The sequence below is a fragment of the Pan troglodytes genome, chromosome 8 (genome assembly GCF_028858775.2).
Source record: "Pan troglodytes isolate AG18354 chromosome 8, NHGRI_mPanTro3-v2.0_pri, whole genome shotgun sequence".
Classification (NCBI taxonomy): Eukaryota; Metazoa; Chordata; class Mammalia; order Primates; family Hominidae; genus Pan; species Pan troglodytes.
In genome coordinates this window covers 86623186-86647040 of record NC_072406.2, presented here as the reverse complement: position 1 = coordinate 86647040, position 23855 = coordinate 86623186, and the positions used below count along the sequence as shown (strand labels likewise).

The following is a 23855-nucleotide window of genomic DNA, read 5'->3' as shown; positions in this document are numbered from 1 at the left end:
GTAACTAATTTTATTGTTTTCTGCTTTATCCTTCCTGAACATACACATTCTTTAATTCTCCCTTTTTCTTGTATGACAAGTAGCACTATGGGTATTTGTTTCTGCTTTTTGTTTCATGTAATATTTCCTGGAAATTACTCCATATATTTATAAAAACAGATAGCTTTTATAAACATAGTAGTCTATTGTATGTTCCAGAGTATATTCAACCAATCTTCTAGAACTGGTCATTTATATGGTTTCCAATATTTTGCAATTATTAATAATGCTGCATGAATAACCTTCACAAAATTATTTCCAAATGCAATACAGACTAAATTTCTGAATTATACTAACTCCTATGTGTGCAGCATTTTATGTTTACTCTCATATATAATGGGGGCTGTTTTAAAGGAATAGTTAATGGCATGAGCAAACATTCATTATATATTAACAAAAATCATATAGTGAAATAGTAGATATAATGCAAATTATATAAAAATGTATAGAGACATACATGCACATAAAATGAACATATATGATAGGATTATGGGTGTTTTAATATTCTCTGTACTTTTCTCTATTTCTCAAAAAAGAAAAATACATTAAATTTACAAACAAGAACAGAGACTTCTATTTCTTTCTATATTTCCCCAAAAAGAAAAATAATACATTATACTTACAAACAAGCACAGAGACTTCTATTTCTGACTAAATAGATACCCTAACACAGGACTTTTGCTAAAAACAACAACAAATGCTGGGTTAAAATAAAAAGAAAACAAAAGAATCTTTTTTTGAAGTATATTGCTGAGTTGACACAGAATACTCAAAAGGTTAAAACAAAGTAAAAATGGAAATCCAGAGGGGTAGGCAAACACTCAGATTCTTTCATTCTGAGGGATATGCCAAGCCCTGTGCATTGAGCTTCAGTTTTCACAGCCATGTACAGAACTGGCAGTGATACACTGGAGTTGACTCGAGAACGCTAACTGTACATATCTTTTCCCAACTCCACGTTCAATGACTTCAGGCTGGTATCGTGAAATCAGCCATAGTGTGAAATAGAAAAATGTGAGAAATTAGGATTTTTTTTTTTTTGCCCTGGACAGCCAGTTTTAAAATATTTACCAGGACACTACTGAACCCAAGGTTTAGGGGATAAATTCTAGGGTACATTAACAATACGAAGTCTAATTAGACTCTCCACATAAAGTTGGGATCCTAAAGAGCTACATACATGTTTAGTGTAAGAGTTGAATAGAATGATGTCTACCCTACAGAAGGAATAAACAAGGAAATTAACCTCTTTCAAACTTGATGCTGGGTGCAGGTAAATACATCTTCCCTGAAAATTTAACCACAAGCCCACCCTCATGAAGGTTTATGGATCTGGAACTCATGTTACCTATGCAGCCCACAAAACTTTAAGCCCAACATTTATTTGAATGTGTTCCCAGGTTGACAGTATCCCCAGGCTTTTGGCAGATTCAAATGTAAATACTCTCTTTGGAAATGTATCTTCATCTCAGTCTCAGAAATCACCACAAATAATGAATACAAGCTAACACACAGGAAAATAAGGCAGTTTGAGTAACAGCCAGCAGAAACAACAGACAGCAAAATCAGAACTGCATAAGCTTTAAATATTAGGCTAGGCACAAAATAGAAAATAAGTTTAATATATTTAAATAAACAAGAGGATTGTATATATGAGAATGAAATGAGTTTATCAAAATGATAAAGTAAACTGATTTCAGGGGAAGAAATGAAAATGGAAGTAATGATTATTACATAAAATTCAATGTCAGGTAAAACAGAATATGAGACACTGCTGAAGATACAATTACCAATATCGGAAGATAGATCTGAAGAAATTATCCAGAACATAGCAAATATGACAAAAAAGGGAAACTATATAAGAGGTTATGAGATATGGTAGAACAGTTAGTGATACATGTATGGCTATCCTATAAAGAAAAGCATGTGAATAATAATAATAAAATTTAGGATAATGGTTACCCTCTGGGGTGGAGAGAGGCAGGGGAATTTTTTTTTTTTTTTTTTTGAGACGGAGTTTTGCTCTTGTTGCCCAGGCTGGAGTGCAGTGGCGGGGATCTTGGCTCACTGCAACCTCCACCTCCCAGGTTCAAGCAATTCTCCTGCCTCAGCCTCCTGAGTAGCTGGGATTACAGGCATGTGCTGCCATGCCCGGCTAATTTTGTATTTTTAGTAGAGGCAGGGTTTCTCCATGTTGGTCAGGCTGGTCATGAACTCCTGACCTCAGGTGATCCTCCTGCCTCGGCCTCTGTGCTGGGATTACAGGCATGAGCCACCATGCCCGGCCATATTTTATTTCTTTAGACAAGTGTTTAAGTACATATATGGTCTCTGTGTTTAAGTAAAATTTTTATATGGAGATACCACCAGGGGTGGGGGGAGAGAAGCGGAGCCTGTGTGAGCCCCAGCCCCAAGTAATACTACTGCCCTTGCGTCATTTTGGAGACCCCCTTCCCAACTAAGTGCCTCTTTGCATAGCAATGGCTCCCGTCCCCATGCTCTCTGGTATCACGACAGCTGGACGGGTAGTGGCGGGTCGGCAAGGCACAGCACACGACCTAGTGGACCAGCCACTGGGAACAATGAGTCTATGGTGGCCAAATCCAGCCTTCTCCTCCACTTTGTCAAGGGACAATTTCAAGAGTACCAGGAGAGCATAATCAGAGCAGCCTTCCTTACACAGACTGTCTGCTTAGACGACACAATAGTCAAGTTTGAGATCTGGGGCAGCGCTGGACAGGAGCGGTATCATGGCCCAGCCCCCACGTACTATGAAATCACCAAAAAAGATACATTTGCACCAGCCAAGAAATGGGTGAAGGAGCTAGAGAGGCAGGCCAGCCCCAACATTGTCACTGTACTTGTGGGTAACAAGGCAGACCTGGCCACCAAGAAAGCCCTAGAATTCCACGAAGCACAGGACTATGCAGACGACGACAGTTGACTGTGGAGACATCAGTAAAGACTGCAATGAACGTGAATGAAGTTTACACGGCGAGAGCTAAGAAGATTCCTAATAAGCCCCAGAGTGCACCTGGTGCTCCAGGCCAAAACTGAGGTACGGACCTCCAGGAGAACCACCCAGCCAGCAAGAGCCAGTGCTGCAGCAACTGAGCCCCTCTTGCTTGCCCACTGCAACTACTTCCTCTGCCTGAACGACTAGACTGGAATCCATTCTAACTAATCGCACTCAGCAACTGGGGCCACCACTGGGGACAGGGGAAGGGGCCCACCATGATTTCTCCATATAATTTTGATCACGGGCCAGAGTGAGTTATTCCACCTGCATCTTTCTGTACAAATACTAATTCAATTTTAAGTCTTAGGTCACTTTTTAAATAATATTGATTTTCTGCTCTTCCCATTTCCTCCCCTTTCTATTGCTCTCCTACTTTTCCTTTGCTGGTAGCAGCCACATGCTTCTGTTCCCCTCACCCTTGTATATGAGGACGGCGTGTTTGGAGCAGCTACCCTTTCTTTCCCTCTTGCGGAACAGACTCAGCAAGAGCATCCACATCCATATCTTGTTTGACGTGGTCTTGGGTTCAGGTGATGAGCAGCTAGGGAAGGGAGAGGTAGCTCTTCCTTCAGCTGGCTGTCGTCAGGCTGCAGCCCCCTCCCCACTCCTAACTCCCAGCTGGGAAACCATAGAATTGCCACAGCATTATTGTGACAGCCATGAACCCATTGCTCACAACTCCTCCACCCTCAGTCACCCTGACCTCTGGCACTAAACCCTGTTCTGACTAAATCCCAATGATGAGTACTGGGGAGCAGGTAGGTAAAGGGGGAGTGGGAAGGGATGGAACTGACTTTTTCTCTATTTTATATTGTATGTTTTCTTCAACATGTAACCTATCAGTATCTTGTCAATATAGTCAGCCCATTGATCAACCTCAAATAAATTTATTTTATATTTGGGAACTTAGATATACAGAAAAATTGCAAGTTTAATATACAGACTTCCTATGTACCCCTCATCCAATTTGTTCTAATGTCACTATCTTAGCATCTTACATTACTGTGGTACATTTGTCCAAACCAAGAAACCAATGTTGGTGGATTATTGACTAAAGTCAAGACTTTATTTAGATTTCACCAGTTTTTACACTAATATCCTATTTCTATTCTGGACCTGATCCAGGAAACTATGTAACATTTAGTTGTCATGACTCTGTAGTCTCTTCTTGTCAGTGAAATGTTCATAGTCTTTCTTCATTGTTCACAACCTTGACAGTTTTCAGGAATGCTCAACTTGTGTGGTAGAATGTCCATCAGTTGGGATTTGTCTGATGTTTTCCTAATGATTAGATTGAGGCTACAGGTTTAGGGAAAGAATATCAGAGAGATGAAGTTTCCACCTCTTCACATCAACATGACTTCCCATTTGTGATGTTAACCTTGATCACTTAGTTAACATAGTTGTTTACCAGCTTTCTCCAATGGAAATAGTCAAGTCAGTATTTCGCTGTCTTCCAAACTCAATTTTTGGATATGACTCACTCAATCCAGCTCATACTCTCAAGGAGAAGGGAAGTAGGATCCCCCTTCTGGAGGGGGCAATATGTTATTTGGAATTCTTCTGTCAGGGAGATTTATCTCTTCTCCTCCATTTACTTATTTATACAATTTATACATAACACTGTGAACTCATGTATATTTACTCAATAATTTATACTTAATCCAATGCTACATGTTTTATTTTGTTGCTCTAATTATTCCAGCTATGGCCACTCGGAGTTCTTTCACATTGGCTCATGTGTCCCTTTTGGCATGCTTAATCTTTATTATTTTTAAGAAATCTCTTGCCTTCTGGCACTACAAGATATTCCATGCTTATGTTGTATTTTCCCATCACCAGCCCCAGAATCAGTCATATTTAAAAGGAGTCCTGGATCCTTTTATTGGAGAATAGGATTTACAAACCAGGATGTGAGCGTTAGATGTGTTTGTGGCTACTGGGATATCACTGCTTCTAGGCCTTCTCAGTAAACACAGCTAGGAAACATATGCATGTATACTAATCCACATATACACATGCATCTATAATTATTTCTGCATCTATCCATCTGCATATATTAAGCTAAACATGAGTAAATACTTATATCTCCAACTCTAATCCAGTACCACAGGTTTCATTCTGGCTCTCCCCTCTTGTTTATTTATCTGTAACATCCCTTCCTGACAGTGAGAAACCTAGCTTCCACCATTCATCATCCATTTACTTATTTGTTCCACCCCAGGATACATGTAAAGAGGTTCAGAACTGTTAACCCATACCGTTATGAGAAACAAATTTACCAACTAGAATAGAGTGTTTCTGTAGTGTTCCTTAGTCTTTAGCTTTACATTGTCCAATCAAAACACCATTTTCCAAAGTTACTTAGGTCAGCTCCTTTTCCCCCACCCATTCAGTGAAGTTATGCCATACATTTGTAATACAATTAGATTCATTTGTTACAGCTTGCATTCTATCCTGAAATCCCTAACATTTTAAAAACCTGCATACATTAAAATTAACCCTTTGTGATGTACAGTTCTTTGGGCTTTAACAAATGCATAGTATCATGTATCCACCACCACAGTACCATACAGAACAGTACATCGCCCTAAAAATTGCCTTTTGTATCCCCTTTTTAGTCAACCACTTTTCTTTCCCGTCGTTTGTAATTTCAATACCTGAAATAACTGAAAAATTAAGATGCAAAAATTAAAAATCATGAGTCTTCACAGAATAAAACCTAAAACTGTCAGAAGAGTTACTGTTTAACAGTTAAACTGTAGGGAGAGTTACTACTTAAAAGTTATTGAGTTCTAGACAGGAGAACAAACATCTAAATTCTTTAATTAACTTTTTCGTGGTATTATTCCACAACATGCAAGATTATGAGATCAACTTTTAAGTTGTTCATGGTAAACAGAGTTGGATTCCAATCCTAAGCAACTATTTTCTGCATTTATAAAATATTTTCCAGGGATAGAACCTACAAGCTTTGGTCATAAAAATATTTTGAATTTTTAATTGTTTAAAATAAAGCCAAAACTATTTATTAAAAACAAAACCACAGTGTAGTAACAAAAAATAGAAAACTACCTTACAGTCTATTCATTTTGCTACATTAATTATGTGATTATTAGATCTTAATAGATGTGCTATGATAGCTGCCCAGTTTCATAGATCTAAAGCACTCACTTTCAAGGCTAGCTCTTCGAGTAGACTAACAGATAAGAGAAAAACAATAAAAATGTCCAGGTTGCTTATTTGTACTTCCTCTTTCCCCTTCCTGACCCCAACCACCAGAGTACGAAAGTTTCCATTTTATTTACAATTAATAGTGTGCTAAGTCTACAGGTATCACATATTACAGGTTGTGATAATCATGTCCCAAAAGGCGGTATTATCTGGAGGAAGTAGTTAACTATGTAGGGCTAAGCAATATAATCCACCTACTGGCAGTATCATCATCAGTTAAGAACTTTAAGATTTTAGCTTCCTCCCCCTGGTGGCAGTGTCTGGGGTGATAACTTTTTAAAAATATTCAGATAGCATCTTAAGGTTTATAGCTGCTATAGTCAATTATAAGTAAGTAATTTGGGGATAGAAGTAGATTTAAATGAAACAGAAGCAGATTTAAAAACTCTTCTAATGGAAGCACTTGCCTCCTATAGTTCTTTTTTTCTAAAATGCAATTACAACCATTACATCATTGTAAATTACATGCTGGGGTTATCTCAGTAGGTATCTGCCAAATGTAAAACTTACAGAAGGTCTTCAATGTAATAACGATGTTTTATCATTTTAATTACAAACTCTTTAAAAAACTCCCTAAAATGTACCAATTGGGGGTGGTCTAAATTAACAGTATCTTGGTAGCCCAAGGGTAGCAAAAATAGATTGAACTATAAAATTTCATCATACTTATAGCAGCTGTCTTCCTGCCTCTAGGAAGCTAAGTATTTAACAAAGCAGACAGCTTGGCATTGGCATCTGATTAGCAGTGTGTGCATTGTCAGATAGAATGTGCTTGGCTCTTTTGTTCCAGGGTTTGATTAGAAATCTGGAGAGCAGAGGCATCATGTAACTTTATTTTTAAAGCTTCTGAAAGGTAAATAAACTGTGATGGTTCCTCTGGTATTGTACCTGAAAGACCGATTGATGCTTTTCTAGTAATATGCTTTATCACACCCTAAAATATTTAAATAAGGGATTTTTGGGGGGGGAAAATACTTCAAAGACTGAAATAGGCCAATCTTAAAATCACTTTAAATATTGTACATACCAAAAATATTTTTGCAATAGAGTGCTTTGCATATTGAGTCTTGCACTAAAATACTGTTGTTGGGGAGGAAGAATGGTCATTTTAGAGTGTAAATACAAGACTCTATTCCTAAATATATGAATAGTCCAAATGAAGATTCAGAAATTTTTTCTAAAACCACGTGAAAAGCTTACTGGAAAAATAACACTGTCTTATAAGAATTATATTATTTTGATGGAGGTGCCCAAACATTAAACTATAAAAGGGTGACTCTCATTACCTTTTCCTCACAAATTTCTTTGAAAATTTATTACAAATGATTGTGCTTACTGGCAGAGTTCAAAATCAGTAGAGTCCATGCAAACAATCTACTTCAATGAGAAGTACATTCTTTTACTCTATCAAATCCATCGGAGGTAATCAGACTGGATGTTTTATTCAACAGGGCTGAAGAAAATTGTTCTACAATAGGTTAATTCAAAATGGCAGCATAGAAAATGCATCTGTCAGTGGGGATCAAATTACAGGGCAAGCTCCTCTCAATGCTTAGAAAAACAAGTCTGCAGTTCTACAGATTATGTGCCTGTGTGTGTTTAAAGGGGTGGGAAAGGAGCTAAATATCTGAGCTAACCTCCAATTAAAGTCAATCATAAAAACAGCCAATTTAATGAGTGCGGATTTCTTTGGGTAATTATAACACCAACCACTTTTTTCTCTTTTAAATCTGTAATTCTGCCTTCTTGTTATTGCTTGCTTTGTCATTAATCGCCTCAGGACCTTGATTTCCTAGCAACAGACTGCCACCAAACATTTGGCTCCTGTTCAACATTTTCTTTGTGAAAAATGGCACTGCTGTTGCCGCCTGGGCTGCTGCAGCTAGACTGGCTGTGTAAGTGCTCTAATAATGTATTCCACTGGAAAAAAAAATCACATGATACAGGGTGCAATGACTGAGCTCAGTTAATTACTGAGCTGGGAAGTTTATCTACAATCTAAAAGCTGTGTTGGGGGAAAGGGGACTAAGGATTGAAAAGGTGTTCCTTCCATTATCAATAACTTGCAGGTAACAATATACAAAGAAACATTTTATTTTGGGGAGTACAAGTTTCTGTTTATTTAGGAAAGAGTACAAAAGGCCAATGTTCCCAAAATGTTGCTTGATGAAATTTTCCTCTACAAACAGCCCCAAACACACAAAAGATTCACAGAATAATTTGCTAAAATTTTAAAAAGCAAAATAACCTATGTATCTTTTAGCTGTTTCTTTCCTACTTAAGGCAAAAATTATTTGTATATATAAATATGCTATGAGATAACAGAATGAGGTTTTCATTCACAACATGAACACCCAACACTAAGAATATAGAATTCAAAATATGTTTTGATATATTGTGCATGTGAGTAAATATTTAATAATCTATAAGAGAAAAAATATGCTTATCACTATTTTTGAAATTATTTAAGTGGGAATGAAGCAGTCAGGGCTCGTGAATGGAAACCCAGTAATAAAACAGATATTTTGCTTTTTTTTTTTTAAAGTATATTTACTGAGATTCTCCGTGCCTTAGAAATCCTACCACCTCCCAGAAATGATAGTTATGGAAATTAACATGGCATGTCAGATATGGTTCGCTGATGCCTTGCTTTAGTTCTCAGAAATAAGGCTTTAAAAGACTGGCATGTTTCAGGATTGCTGTCAGGACATGATAATTTAAAATACCCAAGAGTACACTAAGAATTATGGAAGCATCTGTGAAACTAATAAGCCAGTGGACATACTGGTTTTTACCAATGTGTCTACATACTATATTAAAAAACTTCCTACAAAGTATTGTCCCAATTCAGTTCATCTGAGGATGTGAAAACACTACAGTTTACCTTAAAACATCACAATCACAACCCTGACAGACTGAAATAAAAATGAAATTAGGGAATATCTATAAAAGAAAACTAAGCCTTAAAAAGTCTTCCGTTATATTAATGTAGTTAAAATGTACAGTTTTTGAAAAAGACAACAAAGGAATTAAAGATATTTGAATGATTTTAAATAATTCTGCTTATTGCTGGCACTAAGTCTACAACATTTCACCTTGAGTCTGATTCCCCACTTTATTTTTATAAAAACAAATTCTCAGTTAATATAAGAAAGGAAATACATATTTACAATGAGAAAAGTTTTAGAAATGGGCTCAAAACTTGCAAATGATTAAAAACTACCACAAGAAGCCTATCAATGTACCAGGAAAACATCAGTTGACTTTAGTAAGTAAAATATTTTTAAAATTTAATTTAGTTTATTGTAGTTTTCACATTAAAAAAGGTAAACTTACAAGAAGCAACATACCTGTGAAAAATATATTATTGAGGATTAATAATAAAATATATAATGCTCATTTACTTTATTATATGTGTACCTCTCTGGAAAAGATGAAATAAAATATTTTTGGTGGACTATTCTACATTTGATATTTGATTTGATTTTTACTATTTCTGTAATACAAAATAACCTTAAATAATCTTGTTACTTATAGAATGAAGACAGAAAGAAATACTTTGAAAGATGAATACAAAAAATGATTAGTTAGGACAGCAGAGCTGAAAAGAGTTGAGAGACTGGACAGAAATTAGATGTTTGCAGTGAGTGTGTGATAAGGGAAAATGGGAAAGTTATAGAGAAAAGCATCCATGGACTTACCACAATTGACAAAAAAAAAAAACAGAAACAAAAACAAAAACAAAAACCAACCTTGTGCCAGAAATCTGTATAGAGAACAAGATAAGTAAATTTTTAAAAAGCAGCAATATATCTTTCAGAACGTCTTCAACTATTTAGGATTTACTAATATCCCTAACTAGTAAACCAGGACAATGTTAGTTAATATGAATGTGCTCTAGAAGTCTGGGGCTTCAAGAAGCTATTTCCAAGGTGAAGAAAGAAAACACATGATAGATTTAAGAGGTTAGAGTCAAAAGATCCCTATTATATAGATGAGAAACCAATATTGGTCTGAAAATGGGTAACAGGAAATATGGGTTCATACAAGAACTTGCCTTCCTGCTAAGTACCAGAAAGGAAAAACGTTGTCCTCTCATTTTTTCATACCAATTTACCAAATTTTTTTTTAAGCTTCACGTACCATGTCATCCACCCAAATCAGAAAAAAACTGGTATTTCAAAGAACTGACCCTCATGACCCTCAAACACGGTAGCATTACATATATGTGTGTGTGTGTGTGTGTATATACATATATATATGTATGTGTGTGTATATATAAATGTATGTATATATATATTTATATATATGAGCAAAAGCTTAAAAGACTCTTTATAACACTTGCAATAGAGAAATAGGTAAGAGCAAGAGATCAAAGCAGACTTATTATGTCTTCCATTACATGCCAACAATAAAGACATAAATACATTATTTGTGTAATCAGGAACAATTGCATCATTTGTAGTCATAATAACTAGATACCACTGAAACTATTATGAGAGATGTGGATATAAGATTAAATCCAGGGGGTATGGAGCATTACTACTGATGGGTATAACATTTCCTTCTGTGGTGATGTGAATGTTCTAACATTAGATTACAGTGATGGTAGCAGAACTCTGTAAATACACTAACAGCCACTGAATGATATTTTTTAAGTGGGTGAACTCAATGGTTCATAAATACCTCAATAAAAGCTGATAAGAAAGATTAAATTCAACTTTATCTGAAAAGATAGCAACAACAGAACATGTGGGGTAAATCATATTAAACTATAAAGATTCTATAATATCTTCAGTAAATATGTTGGAAGACAGATACCATTCTGTAGACACTTGATTGTTTATGTCCAGTTTACATACAATTTCAAAGATATGACAACTAGCACTTAAAAATGTACACTGCCATCCGAATGTTTATAAGTTTTTCCTCTCTTAAACATGTTTATTAAAGAGATTTAGTAAACATTTCATTTTCTCAAGCAACTGCTGATTGGTCTAAAATACATAAAGTAAACAGAAGTGAAAATATTTCAGTAGATGATTTGTTAATTCATTTGGGGCTCTGCATAAGTGCCTACTGTCTTAACAACTAAATGCTATACATATGCTTATTTTCTTACCATTCTGAGGCAATTAGCACATAGGGTGGTTTCCAATCTCACATAAAATTCCCAGACTTTGTTACAGTGCCACAAGTCCACAACACAAAATCTTCCAATCTTTATCTTTAGGGCTCCTAAGCTCCCATAACCAATACTATCCCAATTCTTCTTAGTAAAAAGGTTAGTCCGTGTAATGAAAAATAACATTACTTAATATTCCCAAAGATTTCTTCTCTGTCTTGGTAGAGAGTTTTACTTTTGGTAGCTGCCAAAAATAAGAGTTAAGAAAAATTACAGGAATAAAAGAGTATATTCTCCAATTTGGAGAAAGTCTTTCTGTATAAAAATCGCAGTGTTACTCAAAAAAAAAAACTGGTATTAGAATTTTACTTATTGAAGAAAACAAATTCTAGAGAAATTAAAAATAAACACAAATAGGATCTCTGTAATCACACTTTTCTTTCTTTTCTTTTTTTTTGAGATGGAGTCTCACTCTGTCACCTAGGCAGGACTGCAACCTCTGCCTCCCAGGTTCAAGCCATTCTCCTGCCTCAGCTTCTCAAGTGCTGGGATTACAGGCATGCGCCACCACACCCGGCTAATTTTTGTATTTTTAGTAGAGAGGGGTTTCACCATGTTGGCCAGGCTGGTCTCGAACTCCTGACCTCAAGTGATCTGCCCACCTCGGCCTCCCAAAATGCTGGGATTACAGGCGTGAGCCACCACGCCCAGCCTATAATCACACTCTTGTTTGAAAATTTATCCAGCAAAAATCAAAGATTCTCCCTACTAAGGTGGAAGTAACAACAGTAAATAATTTGTGTAACTCACTGAACATCAATAACATATGGAAAATGAAAAACATTAGAAACTGAATTCTAACACTAATGGTAAGAAATAGCATAATTAAGTCTGTTTTGGTATAAGCATACCTTATTTTATTGCACTTCACAGATACCTTTTTTTATTATTTTTTTTGACAAATCGAAGGTTTATGGCAAGCCTGCCTTGAGTATGGTGTCATTATTTTCCAACAGAATGTGCTCGCTTGGATCTCTGTCATATTTTGGTAATTCTTTCAATGTTTCAAACTTTTATATCTTTTATAGTGATCACTGATCTATGATATTATTATTGTAATTGTTTTGGGATGCCACAAACCACACCCATAGAAGATGGTGAACTTAACTGATAAATGCTGTGTTTTCACTGCTCTACCAGCTGGCCATTACCCCATCTCTCTACCTCTCCTAAGGCCTCCCTATTTCTTGAGACACAACAATAGTGACATTAGGCCAATTAATAATCCTACAATGGTCTCTAAGTGTTCAAGTGAAAGGAGGAGTTGCATGTCTCTCACTTTAAGTCAAAAGCTAGAAATGATTGAGTTTAGTGAGGAAGGCATATCGAAAGGTGAGACAGGCTGAAAGTTTGACCTCTCACAACAAACAGGCAAGTTCTCAATGCAAAGAAAAAGTTCTTGAAGAAAATTAAAAGTGCTACTCCAGTGAACGCATGAATAAGAGAGTGAAATAAGCTTATTGCTCACATGGAGAAAGTTTTAGTGGTCTGTATAGAACATCAAACCAGCACAGCATTCTCTTAGGTCAAAGCTTAATCCCGAGCACAACCTTAACTCTTTCCAATTCTGTTAAAGCTGAGAGGTGAGGATGCTGTGCAAGAAAAGTCTGAAGCTAAGAGAGGCTAATTTGTGAGGTTGAAAGAAAGAAGCAATCTCCATATCATAAAAGTGCAAGGTAAAATAGCAGGTGCTGAAGAGTTACCCAGATCTTGCCAACATCATTGATGAAGGTGGCTGCACTGAACAACAGGTTTTCAACATAGACAAAAGAGTCTTCTACTGGCAGAAGATGCCATTGAAGACTTTTACAGCTAAAAAGAAGTAAATGCTTGGCTTCGAGGCTTCGAAGCTTCAAAGGATAGGACGACTCTTTTTTTTTAGGGGCTAATGCAGCTGGTGACTTTCAGTTGAAGTCAATGCTCATTTACCATTCTAAAAATCCTAGAGCCCTTAAGAGTTATGTTAAATCTGCTCTGCCTGTGTTCTATAAATGAAATAACAAAGCCTGGATGAACGCACACCTGTTTGAGTATGGTATGCTGAATTTTTTTTTTTTTGGGACAGTTTCACTCTTGTCACCCAGGCTGGAGTGCAATGGCGCAATCTTGGCTCACCGCAACCTCCGCCTCCAGGGTTCAAGCAATTCTCCTGCTTCAGCCTCCGAGTAGCTGGGATTACAGGTGTGCACCACCATGCCCAGCTCATTTTTGTATTATTAGTAGAGATGTGGTTTCACCATGTCGACCAGGCTGGTCTCGAATTCCTGACCTCAGGTGATCCTCCCGCCTTGGCCTCCTAAAGTGCTGGGATTACAGGCATAAGCCACTGTGCCCGGCTGGTATACTGAATATTTTAAGCCCACTGTTGAGATCTACTGCTCAGAAAAAAAGATTCCCTTTAAAATATTACTGCTCATTAACAATGCATCTGGTAACCCAAGGGCTCTGATGGAGACGTACAAGAAGATGAATGTTGTTTTCATGGCTGCTAAAACAACATTCATTCTGCAGCCCATGGATCAATGAGTAATTTTGACTTTCAAATCTTATTTAAGTAATATATTTCATAAGGCTATAGCTGCCATAGTGACTCATCTGATGGGTTTGGGCAGAGTAAATTGAAAACCTCCTGAAAATAATTCATCATTCCAGTTGTCATTAAGAACATTCATGGGCTGGGCATGGTGGCTCACACCTACAATCCCAGCGCTTTGGGAGGCCGCAGTGGGAGGATCACTTAAGCCCAGGAGTTCGAGACCAGCCTGGCCAATATGGTGAGACCTCGTCTCTACAAAAATAAAATAAATGATGAGGTGGGAGGATTGCTTGAGCCTGCCTGGGAGACTGAGACTGCAATGTGCAGTGATTGTTACTGCACTTCCCTGCCTGAGTGACAGGAGTAAAACCCTGTTTAAAAAAAAAAGAACATTCATGATTCATGTGAGGTGGTCAAAATATTAACATTAATAGGAGTTTGGAATAAGTGGATTCCAACCCTCATGGATGACTTTGAGGGCTTCAAGACTTCAGTGGAAGAAGTCACTGCACATGTGATGGAAATAGCAAGAGAACTAGTATTAGAAGTGAAGCCTGAAGACAGGACTGAATTGCTGCAATCACATGATAAAACTTGAATGGATGAGAAATTGCTTCTTATAGATGAACACAGAGAGTGGTTTCTTGACATGGAATCTACTCCTGGTGAACACGCTATGAATGCTGTTGAAATGACAACGAAAAATTCAGAATACTGCATAAACATAACTGTTAAAGCAACAACAGGGTTAGAGAGGGCTGACTCCAATTTCAAAGAAGTTCTACTGTAGGTAAATGCTATCAAACAACATTGTATGCTACAGAGAAATCTTTTATGAAAGAAGAGTCAATTGATGTGGCAAACTTCATTGTTGTCTTATTTTAAGAAATCGTCACAGCTACCCCAACCTTCAGAAGCCACCACTCTGAGCAGTCAGCAGCCATCAACACTGGTGCAAGACCCTCCAACAGCAAAAAGATTATTACTCGCTAAAGGCTCAGATGATCACTAGCATTTTTTAGCAACAAAGTATTTTTAATTAAAGTATGTATATTTTTAAAGATGTAATGCTACCACACACTTGAGAGTACCATATAGTGTAAACATAACTTTTATATGAATTCAGAAACCGAAATATTCATGTGACTTGCTTTATTGTGATATTTGCTTTATTGTTAAGCAAAGATGTCTTTGCTTAACTCAAATGTTAACACAGTTTGGGCTTTACTTGAAGTGACTCTCAAATAAAATTATTAAACATGAATGAAAAAGATTCATATGTGTTAAGTGTCAGGAATTTTACACCAACATGAAAAGCTCCAAATAGAACAAACAACTCTACAGATTTTTTTTTCATTTTATTCTCTGTATTTATAAATGAAATAGTTAAGGACACCTGCAAGGACATTGTAAAATAAAGGCTTAAACATTCATAGTTAATCCCTAATGAAGTTAATGAAGCAGTCCAGAATACGATAGTTAAAAATTTGAGGCAAAAATGCAGGAATAAAGTCATATGGTGATCATCGATTTGACCAATATAATGGGAGTTCTAACACATACGAGTTCAAAACTGCACTTGGAACAATGATAAAAGGTGAGAAAAAGTTTAGCTATCCCACCTCTTTGATAATCACAGAAGACTATTATAAATTAATAAATTCCAAAAATACTTTGAACTCTATTTAATGCTATATATAAAGAGCTGTGACATTATTTAATCAACTGTCATTCACAGACTAGCTTAAATTATAAAAAAAAATCATTAGTTCACTTACTCTGCCAAAGTGTACTTATTGTAACAGTATAGATTATGTTACAAAGGCTTGTTCAATGGTCGAATAAGGTTTAAAGCTATCACTTTAAGTAAGTTTTTGTTTGTTTGTTTGTTTGTTTTCAGACAGAGTCTCACTCTGTCAGCCAGGCTGGAGTGTAGTGGCGCGATCTTGGCTCACCGCAACCTCTGCCTCCTGGGTTCGAGCGATTCTCCTACCTCAGCCTCCCCAGCAGCTGGGACTAAGGAATGCACCACTATGATTGGCTAATTTTTGTATTTTTAGTAGAGATGGTCTGGTCTCTACCAAAAATTTTGGCCACGCTGGTCTCAAACTCTTGATCTTAGGTGATCCACCCACTTCAGCCTCCCGAAGGGCTGGAATTTCAGGCTTGAGCCACTGTGCCTGGCCTAAATAATACTTACCTTTTTTAAAAAAAATATTACTTCAATTTCCATTAGGTTACCATTACAAAACAACTTAATTCACTTTCACTGAAACTTTCTCAAATCTTTTCATGACAGAGCAAAGAATACTAGATGGCACGTTCTAAATTCTGAGCATGAAATTTTGAGCAATCTTTTTAAATTTCTAGTCACGTTTTAGTGTAACCATGTCTTTTGGTAAATACTGCCAAAAGATAACCAAATCCTAAAAAAAAAGAAATTATTTATTTAATTATAAATTCATTCTAACTTGTTAATTCAATGGACACAAACCACATTACTGACACGTAAAATTTCAAACATATGATTTCTTAGATGAGATTTCTTATAATTTATCACACTACCTCATTTTAAGGGCTTTATTGCTTTTAGATTACTGATAAAGATATTTAATTGTAACTGAGTATAAATGAAAGTTTTACTAAGAAAAATTGTTACTCATGGCATAGGTATGAAAAACCTATAGGGCAAACAAAGCAGGAGATGTAAAATGTAAACATTTGGTAGTGATTCCTACTTGCCTTTAATATACATATACTTCTGTTTCTTTGTAAGTATGAATTCTATTGCTTACCACCAAGGCTGTACATTTCTTCATACCATGTTTCTTCTACTGACCTATAATCATACTTCCCTTATTCCAGAAGCAAACATTAGTGACATTTGAAAACTCTACCCTCACAAAAACCACATTCTCCAAAGTAGTAAAATTCTAGACCGAAAACAGATACAAGTGGTCAAGACAGAGTTATAAATAAATGAAGAGACGAAAAGAGAAGACCTGTAATAAGACATAGGAACTGAAAAAATAATTTAAAAAAGAAAATAGGCATGAGTGCTAAAGGAAAACTCACCACAAGTCTCATACTCTCACAAAATTATTGACAAGATATGACTTATTATTCTTTCACTTATAGTGTTTAATTTCTAATCCATGAAACAGGGTACAAATTTGGCTGACCTTGTTTACGCAGGGTAAGTCACAAGGTACTGAAAATTTGTTAAAATCTATTTCTTAAAAATCTTTTTAATACCTAAAGTTTAAAAATTTCCCCATAATAAGCCTAAACTTGCATGGTGATTAGTTCTTCACAGTGTTATTTCAAACTTGGAACCTTTTTTCCTATCATAAAGAGATGTTATTTGAAATAATGCATAGATTTCTAAACAAAATCCTACTGTACTCACAATGTAATCCAAACACTATGCAGAGGTGACTAAGAAATTACAAAAAATTACAAAACTAGTAATTACACATAGATGAACAACTATATCTTAGCTGAGAGCTTTCACATTTATTTTTAAGCGATAAAATGGTATCTAGAACATTTTATAGAATCTAGAATAATATTTGAGGGAATTTTGACACTAAATCAACCTGAAGATGAATTTAAGATTACAACTGATACTATAACAATATGAATTTGAACTGTGCAGGTCAACCTATACCTAGATTTTCTTCTGCCTCTGCCAACCTCTGAGACATGAAGGCCAACCACTCCTCCTCTTCTTCCCCTCCTCAGCCCACTCAACATGAAGATGACTAAGATAAAGACTTTTATGATGATCCATTTCCACTTAATGAATAATAATATATTTTCATTCCATATGATATTATAGTATTATTTTTTCTTTAGCTTAATTTGTTGTAAGAATACAGAATATAATACATATACAAAATACGTGTTAATCAACTATTTATGTTATCAGTAAGGCTTCCAATTAACTACTATTAGTAGTTAAGTTTTTGAGGAGGTAAACATTGTATGTGGATTTTCGAAGGGGTCAGTGCCCAGAACCCTCACATTGTTCAAGGGTCTACTGTACTTTCTCATCACAATTTGGAATTTCTGCTTTTACTCTAATATTCCCCATAACACATTTATCAGTGATGGTTATGATCATTTTCTGACACTCCAATAGGTCAAGTGAAGGAGACACAATATTTGGGGACAAGAAAGTTAACTGGGAATGAAATCTACAGTTTAAAATGAATACATTGTTCGAGGAAAACTCAATACAGAATTCGCATAGAGATAAATCATAGTTATTATCAAATTCAAATTCAGGCTGGGGGCAGTGGCTCATGCCTGTAATCTCAGCACATTGGGAGTCCAAGGCGGGTGGATCACTTGAGGTCAGGAGTTCAAGACCAGCCTAGCCAAAATGGTGAAACCTCATCTCAACTAAAAAAAAAAAAAAAATACAAAACTCAGCCAGGCATGGTGGTAGGTGCCTATAATCCCAGCTACTGGGTAGACTGACGCAGGAGAATCATTCAAACCCAGGAGATGGAGGTTGCAGTGAGCCGAGATTGTGTCACTGCACTCCAGCCTGGGCAACAGACTGAGACTCAAATTCAAATAAAAAAATTAGGCATTCTTGAAAAAAAAAGCGAGTTACCTGAAAAAGGGAAAAACCAAAATCAACCTAGAGATTTGCACTTCCAGCCACTATGAAGGACCAGGGAGCAGATTTATATTCCCATCTTAAACAACTAACAATGAACAAAATATATGAAAACACAATTTTCAGGCATTGGATAATAATCAAAGAAGGGGCACAATAAGGTAAGCACTACAATTACTCAAACTTACACCTTGAATAGAGTTCCCAGGCTGCAGAGCAGGAAGGAAGAACCTAAATAGAGTCAAGTAGTTTCCATTCAGGGAGGCCAGGCTGGCTACCACATGCTGGGGCAGAGTACTGGAGAGGACAGAGCTGCTTGGAGAAGAAAGAGGTGGAAAGTGAGAACTCGAGATATGCAAGGGATTCCTTTGGAGTCTTCAGTACACATGTATGAGGAAACAACGAATACCCAGGTAATCAGGAAAAACCAATACCAAGGTAATCAGATAAAAAAAAAAGTGACAGAATTAGTAGACATGAATATTAAAACAATTGTTATAACAACATTCCGAAAGCACATGACAACATAAGCATACTATGTAGAGATATGGCATGAGTAAAAGAGGTCCAAATCAAAGTTCAAGAGATGAAAACTATAATGTCAGAGATAAAATGTCAACTGGATGAGATTAATGGCAGATTAAACATTGTAGATGAAATAATTAGTAAACTTCAGAGTAATAGAAATTATTCAATACCGGACATGGCGGCTCATGCCTGCAATCCCAGCAATTTGGGAGGTCGAGACAGGCAGATCGGTTGAGTTCAGGAGTTTGAGACCAGCCTGAGCAACACAGCAAAACCTGTCTCTAGAGAAAATACAAAAACTAGCCAGGCATGGTGGTGCACTCCTGCAGTTCCAGCTACTTGGGAGGCTGAGGTGGGGGTTGCATTGACCCAATATTGTGCCACTGCACTCCAGCTTGGGCGACGGAACGAGAACTTGTCTGGAAAAAAAAAAAAAAGAAAGAGGCCAGGCACGGTGGCCCACGCCTGTAATCCCAGCACTTTGGGAGGCCGAGGCAAGCAGATCATGAGGTCAGGAGTTCAGGACCAGCCGAAACAATATGGTGAAAACCCATCTCTACTAAAAATACAAAAATTAGCCGGGTGTGGTGAGGCGTGCCTGTAGTCCCAGCTACTCAGGAGGCTGAGACAGGAGAATCACTTGAACCCAGGAGGCGGGGGTTGCAGTGAGCCAAGATTGCACCACTGCACTCCAGCCTGGGTGACAGAGCAAGACTCCATCTCAAAAAATAAAAATAAAAATAAAAATAAAAAAGAAAAGACAAAATAGGGGAGAGAGTAATTATTCAAAATGAAGAACAGATAGAAAAACAAAAATATTGAAAACAGAATCACTGAGACATGGGTCAACTACAAGTGGCTTCTTCTTCTTCTTCTTCTTCTTATTATTATTTTAATCAGAGTCCCAAAGGTAGATGGAGGTGGAAAGAGAAAATTTATTGTAAAATAATTTCCAAAGTGAATGAAACTATAAAAAACCCCAACCACACAAAATATAAAACTATGCCAAGGTACATCATAATAAAATTGTTTAAAATCAATGATAAACATCTTAAAAGCAGATAAAGGAGGTTAAAAGACATATTAGGTAAGAGGGAACAATGATAGGAATGGCAGCAGGCTTCCTTTCAAAAACAATGCAAAGCAGAAGACAGTAGAGGAACAGAAACTAGATTTACTCCCTATCATGAAACAACAATAGCAAAACTAGAAACAATGGTTTTTAATACACTGGACATCAAGAATAAAAAATACGGATCTCTGAGAGATGGGAAACAATGGAGGTCAGCCATATGACTACAGCAGTTTATTGCAAGAGTTTCCAGAATATGGTATAAGGAGAACTGTAGTAGATTCCAGTGAGTTGAGGAAATACAACAGAGAGTCTGGGAATTTCAGAGCAGTTAAGAGTTGAAAGACCACAATATCAGAGAACAGAAAGATTTACAGAGAAACCTGGAATTCTGTAGAGGGTCTTTTCTTAAGGTCAGTACCTGGGAAAGAAACATCCAGAAGTATTAAGAGGAAAAAAAAATAGAAGGAACAGTACCTGAGGCACATACACATTTGGAAATAGTGGCTGTTTCAAAGACCTAGAGCAGAAAAACTCATCATTTTTTTCATCAAAGTCTCCAACGTTTTTGGCACCAGGGACTAGTTTTGTGGAAGACAATTTTTCCACGGACGGGCAGGAGGCGTGGTTTCAGGATGAAACTGTTGCACCTCAGATCATCAGGCATTAGTTAGATTCTCATAAGACGTATACAACCTAGATCCCTCGCTTGTGCAGTTCAAAATAGGATTTGCACCCCTATAAGAATCCTCTGCTGGGTGCAGCACACCAACATGGCACATGTATACATATGTAACAAACCTGCATGTTGTGCACGTGTACCCTAAAACTTAAAGTATAATAATAAAATTTTAAAAAAAAGAATGGGAAAGGTTTCATTAAGAGTCCAGAGTGTATAGCTATACATTAATCTAAACTGAATAAAATTAGATTTTTCACATTTGAAAAAAAAAAAAAAGAATCCTCCACTGATGTGACAGGAGGTGGAGCTCAGGTGGTAATGCTTGGTGGCCTGCTACTCACCTCCTGCTGTGTGGCCTGGTTCCTAAAAGGAACTGATATAGTTGCAGTACCAGAGATTAGGGACCCCTTAGTGCTCTGTGCCATGGAGTACTAAGAAAAGTCTTCCCCCAGTAGTAAGAAATATTTAGCTTTATTTATTTGATGAGATTAATAACAGTTCAGGTATTACAGAAGAAAATATTAGTGAAATGGAAGGCACAGCAAAGGAGGTATCCAAAATAAAACATAGAGAAAGAGACAAAATAAAAAAAGAGTGTCAGTGAGCTATGAGACAACTTCAAGTGGCATAAAAGGGTCAGAAAACCAATTTGAAGATGTATAATGGCTGCAAATATTCCAAACATAATAAAAACTAAAAACCGATAGCTCTAAGAAGTTAAACAAAACCCACGCACAAGAAACATGAAGAAGAATACACTAAGGCCCATCATAACTAAACTGATCAAAATGAGTAATTTTCTCTGTGTGTGTGTATTTTTTGTAAGGATGGGGTCTCACTATGTTGCCTAGGCTAATCTTGATCTCCAAGCCTCAAAAGCCATCCTCCCATCTTGACCTCCCAAAGCACTGGGATTACAGGTGTGAGCCACCGCACCTGGTCTCATATGAAAAATCTTAAAAGCAGCAAAATTTGGGGAATGGGGGTTGTGAAATATTGAAGAACAAAAGAATGTCAGATTTCTTATCAAGAACTATGCAAGTAAGATGGCAATGGGGTAACATTTTTCATGTACTGAAAAACTGTCAAACTAGAACTATATATCTGGCACAAATGTCTTTCAAAAATGAAGGTGAAATAAAGATGTTTTCAAACATACAAAAGCTGAAAGAATTTATTACTGACAGATCCAAATACAAGAGATGTTAAAGAATGCCCTCTAGGCAGAAGGAAAATGATACCAGATGGAAATCTAATTCTAACCAAAAGGAATAAAGAGAACTAGAAATGATAAATACCTGAGTAAAAATATGAATTTTTTCTTATTAAGTCTTTTAAAATATATATTTGACAATTTAAACAAAAATAGTAGCAAGGTTACGATGTTTATAATATATATGTAGAAGTAAAATGTATGTATTGTAAGTTGTGAGACATATATTAACAAAGCTGATTAAAAAAAAAAAACAACAATTAGGCTGGGTGTGGTGGCTCATGCCTGTAATCCCAGAACTTTGGGAGGCCAAGGTGTGTGGATCATGAGGTCAGGAGATCGAGACCATCCTGGCTAACATGGTGAAACCCCGTCTCTACTAAAAATACAAAAAATTAGCCGGGCATGGTGGTGGGCGCGTGCAGTCCCAGCTACTTGGGAGGCTGAGGCAAGGAGAATGGTGTGAACCCAGGAGGCGGAGGTTGCAGTGGGCAGAGATTGTGCCACTGCACTCCAGCCTGGATGACACAGCAAGACTCCATCTCAAAACAAAACAAAACAAAAAAAGGAATAGGAACAGCTCCATTCTACAGCTCCCAGCGTGAGTGATGCAGAAGACGGGTGATTTCTGCATTTCCAACTGAGGTACCAGGTTCATCTCACTGGGGCTTGTCGGACAGTGGATGCAGCCCACGGAGTGTGAGCCAAAGCAGGGCGGGGCATCGCTTCACCTGGGAAGCGCAAGGGGTTGGGGAATTCCATTTCCTAGCCAAGGGAAGCCATGACAGACGGTACCTGGAAAATCAGGACACTCTCACCCTAATATTGCGCTTTTCCAATGGCCTTAGCAAACGGCACACCAGGAGATTATATCCCACGCCTGGCTCGGAGGGTCCCATGCCCATGGAACCTTGCTCACTGCTAGCACAGCAGTCCGAGATCAGATCAACTGCAAGGAAGCAGTGAGGCTGGGGGAGGGGTGCCCGCCATTGCTGAGGCTTGAGTAGGTAAACAAAGTGGCCAGGAAGCTCGAACTAGGTGGAGCCCACAGCAGCTCAAGGAGGCCTGCCTGCCTCTGTAGACTCCATCTCTGGGGGCAGGGCATAGCTGAATAAAAGGCAACAGAAACTTCTGTAGATTTAAATGTCCCTGTCTGACAGCTTTGGAGAGAGTAGTGGTTCTCCCAGCACGAAGTTTGAGATCTGAGAACGGACAGACTGCCTCCTCAAGTGGGTCCCTGATCCCTGAGTAACCTAACTGGGAGATACCTCCCAGTAGGGGCCAACAGACACCTCATACAACTGGGTGCCCCTCTGAGACAAAGCTTCCAGAGGAAGGATCAGGCAGCAACATTTGCTGTTCTGCAATATTTGGCAGCCTCTGCTGGTGATAGCCAGGCAAACAGGGTCTGGAGTGGACCTCCAGCAAACTCCAACAGACCTGCAGCTGAGGATCCTGACTGTTAGAAGGAAAAGTAACAAACAGAAAGGACATCCACACCAAAACCCTATCTGTAGGTCACCATCATCAAAGACCAAAGTAGATAAAACCACAAAGATGGGGAGAAAAGCTGACAATTCTAAAAATCAGAGCGTCTCTTCTCCTCCAAAGGAACACAGCTCCTCGCCAGCAATAGAACACAGCTGGATGGAGAATGACTTTGACGAGTTGAGAGAAGAAGGCTTCAAAAGATAGGTAATAACAAACTTCTCCGAGC

The 23855-nt window shown here is 37.4% G+C and overlaps 1 protein-coding gene and 1 pseudogene across 11 annotated transcripts in view; one reads left to right on the top strand and one right to left on the bottom strand.

The window, feature by feature from the left end:
* Nucleotides 1-23855, bottom strand: part of ADK (adenosine kinase) — a 558353-nt gene that overhangs the window by 283273 nt on the left and 251225 nt on the right. The window lies entirely within an intron of this gene.
* LOC129136227 (ras-related protein Rab-5C-like) lies at nt 88-3153 on the top strand (annotated as a pseudogene).